The sequence below is a fragment of the Abramis brama genome (assembly GCF_963993115.1).
Source record: "Abramis brama genome assembly, chromosome: 20".
Classification (NCBI taxonomy): domain Eukaryota; kingdom Metazoa; phylum Chordata; class Actinopteri; order Cypriniformes; family Leuciscidae; genus Abramis; species Abramis brama.
In genome coordinates this window covers 7,935,591-7,946,481 of record NC_139982.1, presented here as the reverse complement: position 1 = coordinate 7,946,481, position 10,891 = coordinate 7,935,591, and the positions used below count along the sequence as shown (strand labels likewise).

At 38.0% G+C, this 10,891-nt stretch overlaps 1 long non-coding RNA gene across 1 annotated transcript; it reads left to right on the top strand.

Annotated features, from left to right (window-relative positions):
- Nucleotides 1-752: 752 nt before the first annotated feature.
- On the top strand, nt 753-1,139 carry LOC311071513. The gene is made up of 3 exons (XR_014603887.1): nt 753-845; nt 946-1,011; nt 1,094-1,139. It is a non-coding gene; the product is annotated as an uncharacterized lncRNA (long non-coding RNA).
- Nucleotides 1,140-10,891: the final 9,752 nt, after the last annotated feature.

The following is a 10,891-nucleotide window of genomic DNA, read 5'->3' as shown; positions in this document are numbered from 1 at the left end:
TGAATGCACTGCAGGACCGGTCCGGAAAAATAAATGATTAGTTCATCACAATAAAAACACACCACAGATGCACAAGTTTATTGCACATATATTTTGATAATTTTATGTTAATTCCTATGTATAAAACAATAAACATTCAGACACAGTCAATAATACGAATCTAATGTTGTATTTGTAGCGAGATACCAGCGGTCACGTGACAAAAGAACGAAGGACTCAGACCCAAAAGACTCGAAAGATGAACTAATCATTTGTCTTTCCGGTACTGACAGCATAGTCTCTATGGCACTGACAGGAAGAACGAAAGACTCGGACCTGGCCGAACCCGAAGACTCGAACTAATCATTTCTGTTTCATATACACTGTAACTGGTTTCTGTAATTTGAACAGTATTTTACTATAATATGTACAGTAAGATACTGTAAAATATGTATACAGTATGTTACTGTAAACAGCAAAGGATTATGGGAAGAAAAAAAATATGGTCACTACTGTAATTCTTCCCTACTGTAAATCAATTTACAGTAGTGAACTTGCCCACGAAAAACTGACCAATGGCAAAGAGATTTCTTTTCAAGTGTTTTTTTACAGGTTGAAGTGGCAGTCAATGCACGGACAAAAGATCATATAACTCACCAAAAAGGTTAGTTTATTATTTCTATTTTATGTAAAACAAACATTTTCAAATCTTTTTACTTATGTTAACAGCAAACTAACATGATTTATCATTTTGTTTTCGTCTGAATGGTTTTAGTGCCTTTTTTCCCTGACTGTCCATCAGAATGCCTTACTGCCTTTTTTCCTGACTGTCGGCCGGGTCGCTGTCTCAGTGATAATATTAACTGGTGAGTAAGTTAAGGTCACCTATATTAGCGGAAATATTCTTTAGTTAAAACGATAAAATATAATGTTTGTGTGTTCCTCTGCCTCTTTAACGCATGTTAGCTCATCAGGCGGGGGAGTCGTCGGTAACTTAATGTTAACCGCAGCGAACTAACGTGAAATACTGAGGTAAAGTGAGTTAGACGAAACCCTTGTTTAAGTGCGGTTTTAATTTCAATATTTTCACATATATGCTTTGATTTATTTTCAGGTTTGTGATCTGGATAATGTCATCTGCAATCTGCAACGATGGAGGTGTGTGTTGAGCCTTTTCATTGCCGTCATTATGATTAATAGTGATAACATCAACTGGTAACATTAGGTTAACTTCACCTAAATTAGCCGAAGTAAACTCATTAAACAGAGAAGCATCATAACTTTGGTATGTTCTGTCTCCTCTTTCACAACTTAACTAGTTCGGCAGATGTACAACGTAAATACTGAGTAAAACTAAGTTAAAGGGGGGGTGAAACACTCAGTTTCAGTCAATCTCATGTTAATCTTGAGTACCTATAGAGTAGTATTGCATCCTTCATACCTCCAAAAAGTCTTTAGTTTTATTATATTTATAAAAGAAAGATAGGCTGTACCGAGTCTTTCCGGAAAAACCCGAGCGGCTGGAGGCGTGCTGTGTGGGCGGAGCTAAAGAATCACGAACAGACACCTACAGTGGCCAGCTAAACACATGTATTTAAACACACACACACACCATACATCGCATGCTCCATAGATACATTAACTATACGTGATCATGTTGTTTACTTGCTGTGCTTGCGCGCCGATAGCTAACAACACAGACACAGACATTTTGAAGCAGTTTTACTCACCGCCTGTGGTTCCAACACACGACCGTGAACCTTTATCATTGGGACTGCTCCATCCTAAGAATTAACGTTAGACGATCTGCAAATCCGGCGTCGAACTGGGCTTTGTTTATAAAACAATCATCGTCGAAATGCAGGGAACGTTGATGGGCGTACTGCTTTCGCTGTCTCGCTCTGGTCTACGGGTGTGCGCGCGCCCTTCCGGGAGAAGTGCCCTTAGGACCCGTATAAGGAAATTCTGCCCCATCTGACATCACACATGCCCATACTCGGAAAAAACTTTCCGAAACTTGTGACAAACCGGAAGGAGTATTTTTGGCACAGAAATACTCCATCAAACGTACAACTTAATTTTTGAAACTTTGTCCATGTTTAGCATGGGAATCCAACTCTTTAACAGTGTAAAAAATTTAAAAACAGTGAAATAGCATTTCACCCCCCCTTTAAATGGATAGTACACCTTAAAGCAGGGATGGGCAACTTCGGTCCTGGAGGGCCACTGTCCTACAGAATTTAGCTCCAACCCTGAAAAAATCACCTGCCTGTAATTTTCTAGTAATCCTGAGGACCTTGATTAGCTTGTTCAGGTGTGTTTGATTAGGGTTGAAGCTAAACTCTGTAGGACAGTGGCCCTCCAGGACCGAAGTTGCCCATCCCTGCCTTAAAGGGTACATAACATACACAGTTTCACCTAATCTCATGTTAATCTTGAGTACCTATAGAGTAGTAGTGTATCCTTCATATCTCCAAAAAGTGTTTAGTTTTATTATATTTATAAAAGAAAAATACAGCTTTCCGATTCTCTCCGGAAAAAGCCGAGCTCCTGGAGGCGTGCCGTGGGCGGAGCTATAGAGTCAAGCGGTAGTGCTGATTTCCAGCAAAAGACAGAAATCTGATCCAGTTGTACTTACATGAATGGGGTCTTTTATCACTGGGACCGCTCCACGTTTTAATAGCAAACGATTTGCAAATCCAGCGTCGACCTGGGCCTTGTTAATAAAACATTCGTCACTGAAATGACCGGAACACACAACCGCACTTGCTACACTCTGTTGCTGCCCCGGAAAAACAATCTGCATCCACTGTTCCTGTAACACTGGGTTCTTTGGAAAGCTGAACATGGTAAGCTTTCCATCACATCCAAAAACACACTTTGAAGAGACATTCTTGAACAAATCCTATGCAGCGCTGCCGATGATTTCCTGTTGAAGCGCGTTGATGTGCGCGTTCTCGCTCTCCTCTGGTCGACGTGTGCGCGGGCGCGCTTTTCCGAGAGTAATGCTCATATAAGGAGTTCCACTCTCGTCTACGTCATTAGATCCACGATCGAAAAAAAACAGCCGAAACTTGTACCAACCCGGAAGTAAGGTTTTCGGCACAAAAATTCTCCGTTATTCGTCCAAAATATTTTTTTTAAACTTTGGCCATGTTTAGCATGAGAATCCATCTCTTTAACACTGTAAACAACTCTGAATACATGAAACACCATTGTACCCCCCCCCCCCCCCCCCCTTTAAAAAGAAAATGATGCATGTCATCATTTACTCGCCCACAAGGTGTTCTAAACCTGCATGAAGTTCTTTCTTCTGAACATAAAATAAGATATTTTGAAGAATGTTGGTAATGAAATAGTTGCTGGTCCCCATGGACTTCTATAATAGAAAAAAAAAATACTATGGATGTCAATGGGGACCAGTAACTGTTTGGTTACTCATGTTCATTAAAATATCTTCTTTTGTATAAAGCACAATAAATAAATTAATAGAGGTTATGAACAAGTTGAGGGTGAGTAGAATAGTGATAGAATTTACAATTTTGAGTAAACTAACCCTTTATCCAACACCATTGTTAATTTCATCTTTTGTTATATTTTCAAGTTTGTGGTCTGAATCATGTCGTCTGCAATGTCGGAGGTGGGAGAAGGGGAGAAAACAGTGGTTTACCCGGCAGAGTTAAAGTGCTTTTAAACAATCATCTATCAGTTTATGTTCTTTATTTTGAATTTGCAGCAGCAATTCCCTCCGGACTGTACATCACTGCTGACGCTCTCCACTAATACACAGAACGGGTTGACCTTGGAGGAGGAGGAGGAGGAAAGGGTTAGCAATATACCATTATCAACATTAAAGTTTTGCTGACTAATATTTTTAATGTTGTTTAATTGATTAAAAACTATAAACACCATATAACATCATATCTTACCTCATCTTCACCCCACGTTATTGTTGTAAGTAATAAGTTCTGTTATTGTATATTAGTTTTTCTGTAAACTATAACACTAATAGTCTGCTGTGACTTTGTCTGTATCAGGAGAGTCTGTTCTCTAAGCAAAAACATGGATGCTGACAATGAAGGACAGAATCTTCATCCAGTTACAACAGCTGACAGACTCTTCTTCAGCATTAGCTGTCCATTTTGTTGAATGCAGAATTAGGTAAACCAATATATATATATATATATATATATATATATATATATATATATATATATATTTTTTTTTTTTTTTTATATTACATTTACATGCATGCATTTGGAAGACACTTTTATCCGAACCAACTTACATTGTATTTAAGTTTAATTTAAGATATCCATTCCCTGGAAATCTAAGCTACAGGAATGTATTGAAAAAGAATGAAGCTTTAATGATTTTAATGTAATGGATTATGAGGTAATATCATCCCTGTAGGTGCATTCAGAATCAGATGTAGTGCTTTTATTAACGCCAAAGTACATGCAGCAGCATCAAGTTTGAGAGTTAGGGAAAATTCTGCCAACACCGGTCTGAAAAAATAATATATTTTCCCTGCTTGTGTTTGCAGGTTCATTCTGAGAATCAGCCCTGATGGCACCAAACACCAAAGGCACAGATCAGATGGAAATCTGGAAAGGTCCAAAGAAAAGCCTCAGCCTGAACCCCTCAGTGTTTCTCATCAGAGAGCTTGACAACTTTGACTGGCAAAATTACTGAAATGTAACAACACAAACTGACTTTGACTGTATTTTATTATTTTTAGGCCTGTTTTGCTTTTCAGTGTGTATGTGTTTCCCATGCTACAGATACAGATAGTCCCCAGGAGACTTCTATGGACTTTGGTGATGTTGCTTTTTTTTTCTTCAGCTAGTGGCTCGTTCTGTTGACACTCGAAGATGATAGGGCTCCCTGAAGTGATCCCAATTATGTCGTCACGTCATCGTAACGTCGAGCGTGAGCGACTGATAGGGAACTCAGTTATGTAAAAGACATGTGACCCTCTAGTGGTGAATTTTGTAAGTGCAACTAAAGATATTGACTTAAGTTTTAATATAATAAGTTTTGCAGGGACAAGTACCACTCACATTTCTCCACATTAGATTGTGTTACATGTTTACTTACATCATCATAAATTAATAAAGTCTGTGAAAGGTTTGAAATTGTGTAGTTTGTGATCCTCCATCAGCAGCTGCAGTTTCTCTCAGCTGTATCAGTGCAGTCACTGTGACGTCTGACTGACAGAGGTTTTTGTACGACTCTTTATCACTGTGTGAACACACAGCTACTAGGACAGTGTAAACTCTTACAGTAATAATCTCCTGCATCTTCAGTCTGGACTCCACTGATGGTCAGAGTAAAATCACGTCCAGTACTTGCTGTTCCACTGCCACTGAATCTAGATGGAGTTCCAGTATAAAGGCTGTTTATATATTTAATCAGGAGTTTAGGAGCTTCTCCAGGTTTCTGCTGATACCAGTGTAACTCGTTGCTGTATATTCCTACATCTATATTACACTCTATTGTTGCTGTTTGACTCAGTTGGACAGTTTTAACTTCAGGTTGAGTCAGAGTCACTCCTCTGGATTCTGAAGAAGAGAAAAGAAAAACTATTAGTGTTTAAAACTATTATCATCATATACTTTTACAAAAACACCAAAACCAGAGTCAGTTTTTACATCTTACCTTGAATAAACAGTGCAATGGTCCAGATGAAGATGTTGATTGTGTTCATTGCTGTAGTTTAGTCTTGTGTGATGATGAAGAGTGTGTTCTGTTCTGCTCTCAGTCATGAAGTGTTAAACTCACAGCACTATAAACACTCTCAGAGCACTGAAGCATGTGCTGACAATGCAAAGAAGTGGGCAGGATTTACAACAGCTTGTGCTGATAACAAACTAATATACACTAGAGTTACAGAATCATGACTTTATTTTGTATTTTTATTGTGACTCCTGAGACACTGAGGATGTGCAGATGAACGTCCATCTCTGTGTCCATATTCAGTCATGTGACCATCATCACTGCTACACTTCCACTAGATGAAGCGCTATCACTAAAGTAAGATCATGAATCATGAGTCTGTTCTGAAAGTATCAGGACTGATTGTGAATCTCTAATCAGAGTTCATGGTGTCACTCCATCTATCATGAAGCCTCATGTGTGTCTGAAATCATCAAATGGAGAAGAAACAGGCTGTTAAAGATGGAGACATATTAGAGCTTGTTCACGTTTCATGATCTTGTGTGGAGATTCATAACCAGTCCAGATACTTTTAGAACAGACCTTGAATATGAAAACATGCTTGACTGTGTAGAACATGCAAAATACCTTTTATATTTTCATTGTTGACACTTTCTATTGACTTTGGCTCTAATATTCAATAAACTCGTTATTTGAAGAGATTTTCACTGAAGATTGAAGTCTGAAGCTGCAGGTTTTTCTTTGAATCATGATGATTGATCTGCATATGAAGAACAGAAGCATCATTATGAGAAACTCCACAACATCATCCATGATCAAAGAGGTCAAAGGTCACCTCAGAGGTCACAGCTCATCAAATATATTTCTTTAAACAGTGTTATATCAGAAAGCATTTAGTCAAATCTGAATGAGTGAGTGTTGAGAAGAGCTGAGGATCTTCTAATATCAGTGTGTTGAAGTGTTGTTTCTCTCTCTCTGCTGGAGTGTGTGTTCACTCGAGTGGAATAGAGGTTTTTGTACGAGCGTTTCATTAGATTGTATCACTGTGGTACACATTCGGTGGAGGAACTAAACTGGTGATCGGTAAGTCTGTCTATTTAATCACCTAATAAAAAAATACAATTTAGATTTCAGAAAGTGTTTTACAGTTGAAACAAGAACAACATTTATTAATAATAATGATTATTAGGTATTGTGGTAAAACTTTACTTGAAGCCTTTATGTTTAATGCATAATAAAGGTTTCAATAATGCAGATAATTGCAGAATGCTTTATATATTTTTTCATAAATTATTGTAACCAAAGTTAAAATGCATTATAATATTTACAATTCCTTGTTACATCTAGAATTGGTTGTTTTTTGTTTTTTGGAGTTTTAATGTATTATAATTTCTAAACAATGAATAGATAATATTACAACGTATTCATTAGATCATACATGCATAGACTTTTATTATGCAATATGTATGAAGGCTTTTAATAAAGTGTTACTGATAGTGTTGTATACTAATTTAATCTAAAACAATGATATTATTATAAGAATAACATTATTCATTTCAACAAAAAAGGAATTCTAAACGTATTTCCACACTGTGTCTCACTATGAGTTTAATCAGTTTATTACAGGTTTGTTTTTCCTTCATTTATTTCTACACTGAGTTCATATTTAGTTCATCTTTTATTGTAGAAATCATACATGGAAAAAAGAGATTTGACATCAGAATGTAAATGTTGCTACTTTCTGTAGTTCAGTCAATAATACTGAATCTCTTTTGCTCATGTTGTGCTTATAATTCAGTGTTTTGTTCATTCTGTGTGATTCAATTGTGTTTTAACTCTGTTTGAAATTGAGTTACATTTTCAGTTCAGGTGAATATCTCAAAATGTAAGATATTTATGTTCAGAGTGAATAATTGCTGGAATTAAAGCAGTCAGATCGGCCTGATAATAGATAATATGTGTTATAACTGCTGTTACACTTATTGATTAGATCATACATGCATTTTAATGTATATAGCAGTGCATAATTAATGCATTAAACTACTTTTATAATGCAATATGTATGAAAGCTTTAATCAAAGTGTGTTGTGTGTGTGTGTGTGTGACTGTGTTGTGTTTGTCTCCTGCAGCTGGTCCCACAGTGAAGCCCTCAGTGTCTCTGCTGCCGCCCTCTTCTCTGCAGATCTCTGGAGACTCAGCCGCACTGCTCTGCCTGCTCAGCTCTTACTCTCCACAGGGGGCGCTGGTGAGCTGGACACTGGACGGGTCAGAGGTCACCGAGGGGGTTCTGACCAGCGCAGAGAGCCAGCAGGACGGCCTCTACAGCCACAGTAGCGTCCTGACCCTCAGCAAAGCACGCTGGGAAGCGGGAGAGCTGTACGTCTGCAGAGTAACACATGATGGAGCTCCTCATGAGGTCTCGTTCCACAAGAGCTCTGAGTGCTGATGTTTCTCTCCTGAAGATGAGCCGTATCTGAGTGTCCTGTGTCAGGCAGGATTCACATGAGTCTAGTGCTGCAGCTGTAGTGATTTACAACTCAATACTGAAACTGTGTGTGTGTGTGTGATCTTTCAATCTGCTGTGTTTGCTGCAACATTCAATAAAGCTTCTCAACAAGTTCACTTTGTGTCTGACAACATCATTCAACTAACAGATGAAGATGCAGGTGCTTTTCAGAAGGTTGATGTAGCAGTAAATGTCAAATAAAGCTCTTGGGGTTTGAACATGGTCTCTGGAGACAGAGCTGCTCTATTCTGAGAGGATCACAATCACTCCACCCTGACAATGCAAATGGGCTTTTCAGTCTCACTCTTTGATTGGTTACATGATCTGGACTGGAACACTTTCACTTCTGCTTTAGTGAAGCAGCGCAGACAAACTGATATATAAAAACATGATCATTTAATTTTTTTTATGAGATAATTAACTTATATATTAAAATGGCATCCTAAATCATATAAAAACATGATCACAAATCAAGAATGTAAAATTTTCTGTGTCTCAAATGGAAAGCATCACGTCCAGACAGCAGAAGTGACTGAATGCAGTCTGTTCAGTTTGATTGACAGGATCATATATTACACCTAAAACATGATGATCATATTGAAACATATATACTATAACAAACTAATGATCCGACCTATTTCAGTTCAAAGAAATCCCACCCCTATTCTCTCATAATCACCTTTGGGCTGAGACTCATTGCTGAAGTCAAGGGCTGCGTCAACTTTGCATTTAAGGAACACAAATTGTAGTAAAAATAGCTAATGTGAGGTACTGGGCTTTTCATTCAACACTATCTAAAACTGTACAATATCTGTTACCCACAATATGAGGACATTGTTAAACACACACACACTCTAAACGTTGAAACATACAATATCAGGACATCATCTGAAACACAGTTCAGTCTTTCACAGCCTAAAGCAAAATGAGGACATGACGACTGAACACACAAAGTGTCAGCGTTCCTGTCCTCTAAGTTATACTGTTGTAGTAAAAGAAAGCTAAAATCTCCACAGTAATGGACAGGGATCTACTTCCCTAGAAGTTAAACCATGTAAACTGATAAGCAGAAGCTTACATCAGCAATACATGTGTTTGAAGTAGATAAAAACATTGAATTTTGTGAAAATTAAGATAATTTTTAATGTTTTGAGGGGTAGTTAGATCTATCAAATGCTAGGGGTATTTGCAGTTGTAAGTATCAAACACCAGGTAAATATCGTTTTGCAGCTCCTCTCTCAGCAGCTCTGCTAAAAACAGCTCGCTTTTGGTCTAATTAATATTCACGAATGTTTGGTCTAATTTAAGTTATTCACGCCTGCCGGTTGTGTACAGACATTGTTTTATGTCGCTATTATGTATTGAAGTCCTGTTATTTTCCCCAAAAAAGGGGCGGTGACGAAATTTACAGTTAAGTTCCCGGATGTGCCGGTAGTCCGTATTGCAAAGAGCTAGCGACCTACTTCCACATTCAACTAACGCTTGATGTCACCGTTACAAATAACAACAGTAGCCAAACAGTTCAATGCTGTTTCTATTTATTTTATTTCTATGATTTTAATCCTAGCTCTCCATTTAGTGTCTGCGCTTGTAAAACTAGTGATATAGCCTAGCCTACACAATCCTGGCACAGTAGCCTATAACAGTTAGGACCTACCATTTATTCTAGGAGGAGAGGTGTAGAACCTACAGTGTTACTTTGGGAGGAGAGGGAGTGATGTAATTTGATTCTCTTTGGAACTGAAATATCAACAACCTTCAAGTTGCAACCTCTTCAATCAGCATCAATATCAGTAGGCGTATCACATAATTCACTATTTTGTACATATGCCCAGAGGAGTGTTAGGGGGCAGGATACATATTATCATCAAGTAGGCCTATACTAAATAATGTAGTCAACATTTTTTATTTTATGTTGGTTTAAGTTATAAACAAAACATGTTATAAACTAAAAAAATCCATGGTTCTACATCATTGTTGGCAAAATGATCATGATAGCCTTATATTTCAGCCATATCTGGTTTAGTCTTGTGTAGATTTAGGCTACTTTTTTCATTATAAATTAGTTTTCTTTTGACCTTATTCACCTTATTTTTAACGGAAATACGGACACAGCCAGTTGATGTTTTTTTGCGCGAGACTTCCGGTCAGGCACTTCCGGTCACTGGCAAGCTAACTCACTTTTCACCGTAGCGGTTAATCAAACAAGTCTTCGTAACAACTAACTCATCGTTATGGCTTCGAGGAAGACCAGGATTGTTTGTGCAGGTTGTCATAATAACTGGTACAAAAAAAAAGATTTACTTGGAGCAGGAGTGTTTTAATCATTGAACGCGTGCGAGAGCTGAATGTAATTGCGAGGCGCCCTACAACCTTTACCCCCTGCCGAAGAATGAGGATCCCTTCGCCTGTGGTTAAAAGCTTTAAATTTGAAGAAACCACCAAAGCGACCGTATGTTTGTTATTTTCATTTCGTGAACACAAAGACCTGGGGCTCGTTCTTCGTACGTTGCTTATTACATCCGAGATCAAATGACACATCCAAGATGACTTCATCGTGCTAATCATGATCCGGCTAATTGGGTTCTTCGAACACACCTGTTGTTTATGATAAGTATCGCTGGATTGAGTTATCTGAGATAATTGCGCGTTCATGCGCTGGCTTAAAAGGGGATATGTATCGATAGTAGAAACATTGATTAGCGACGCTGTTATTGGCTGTTCAGC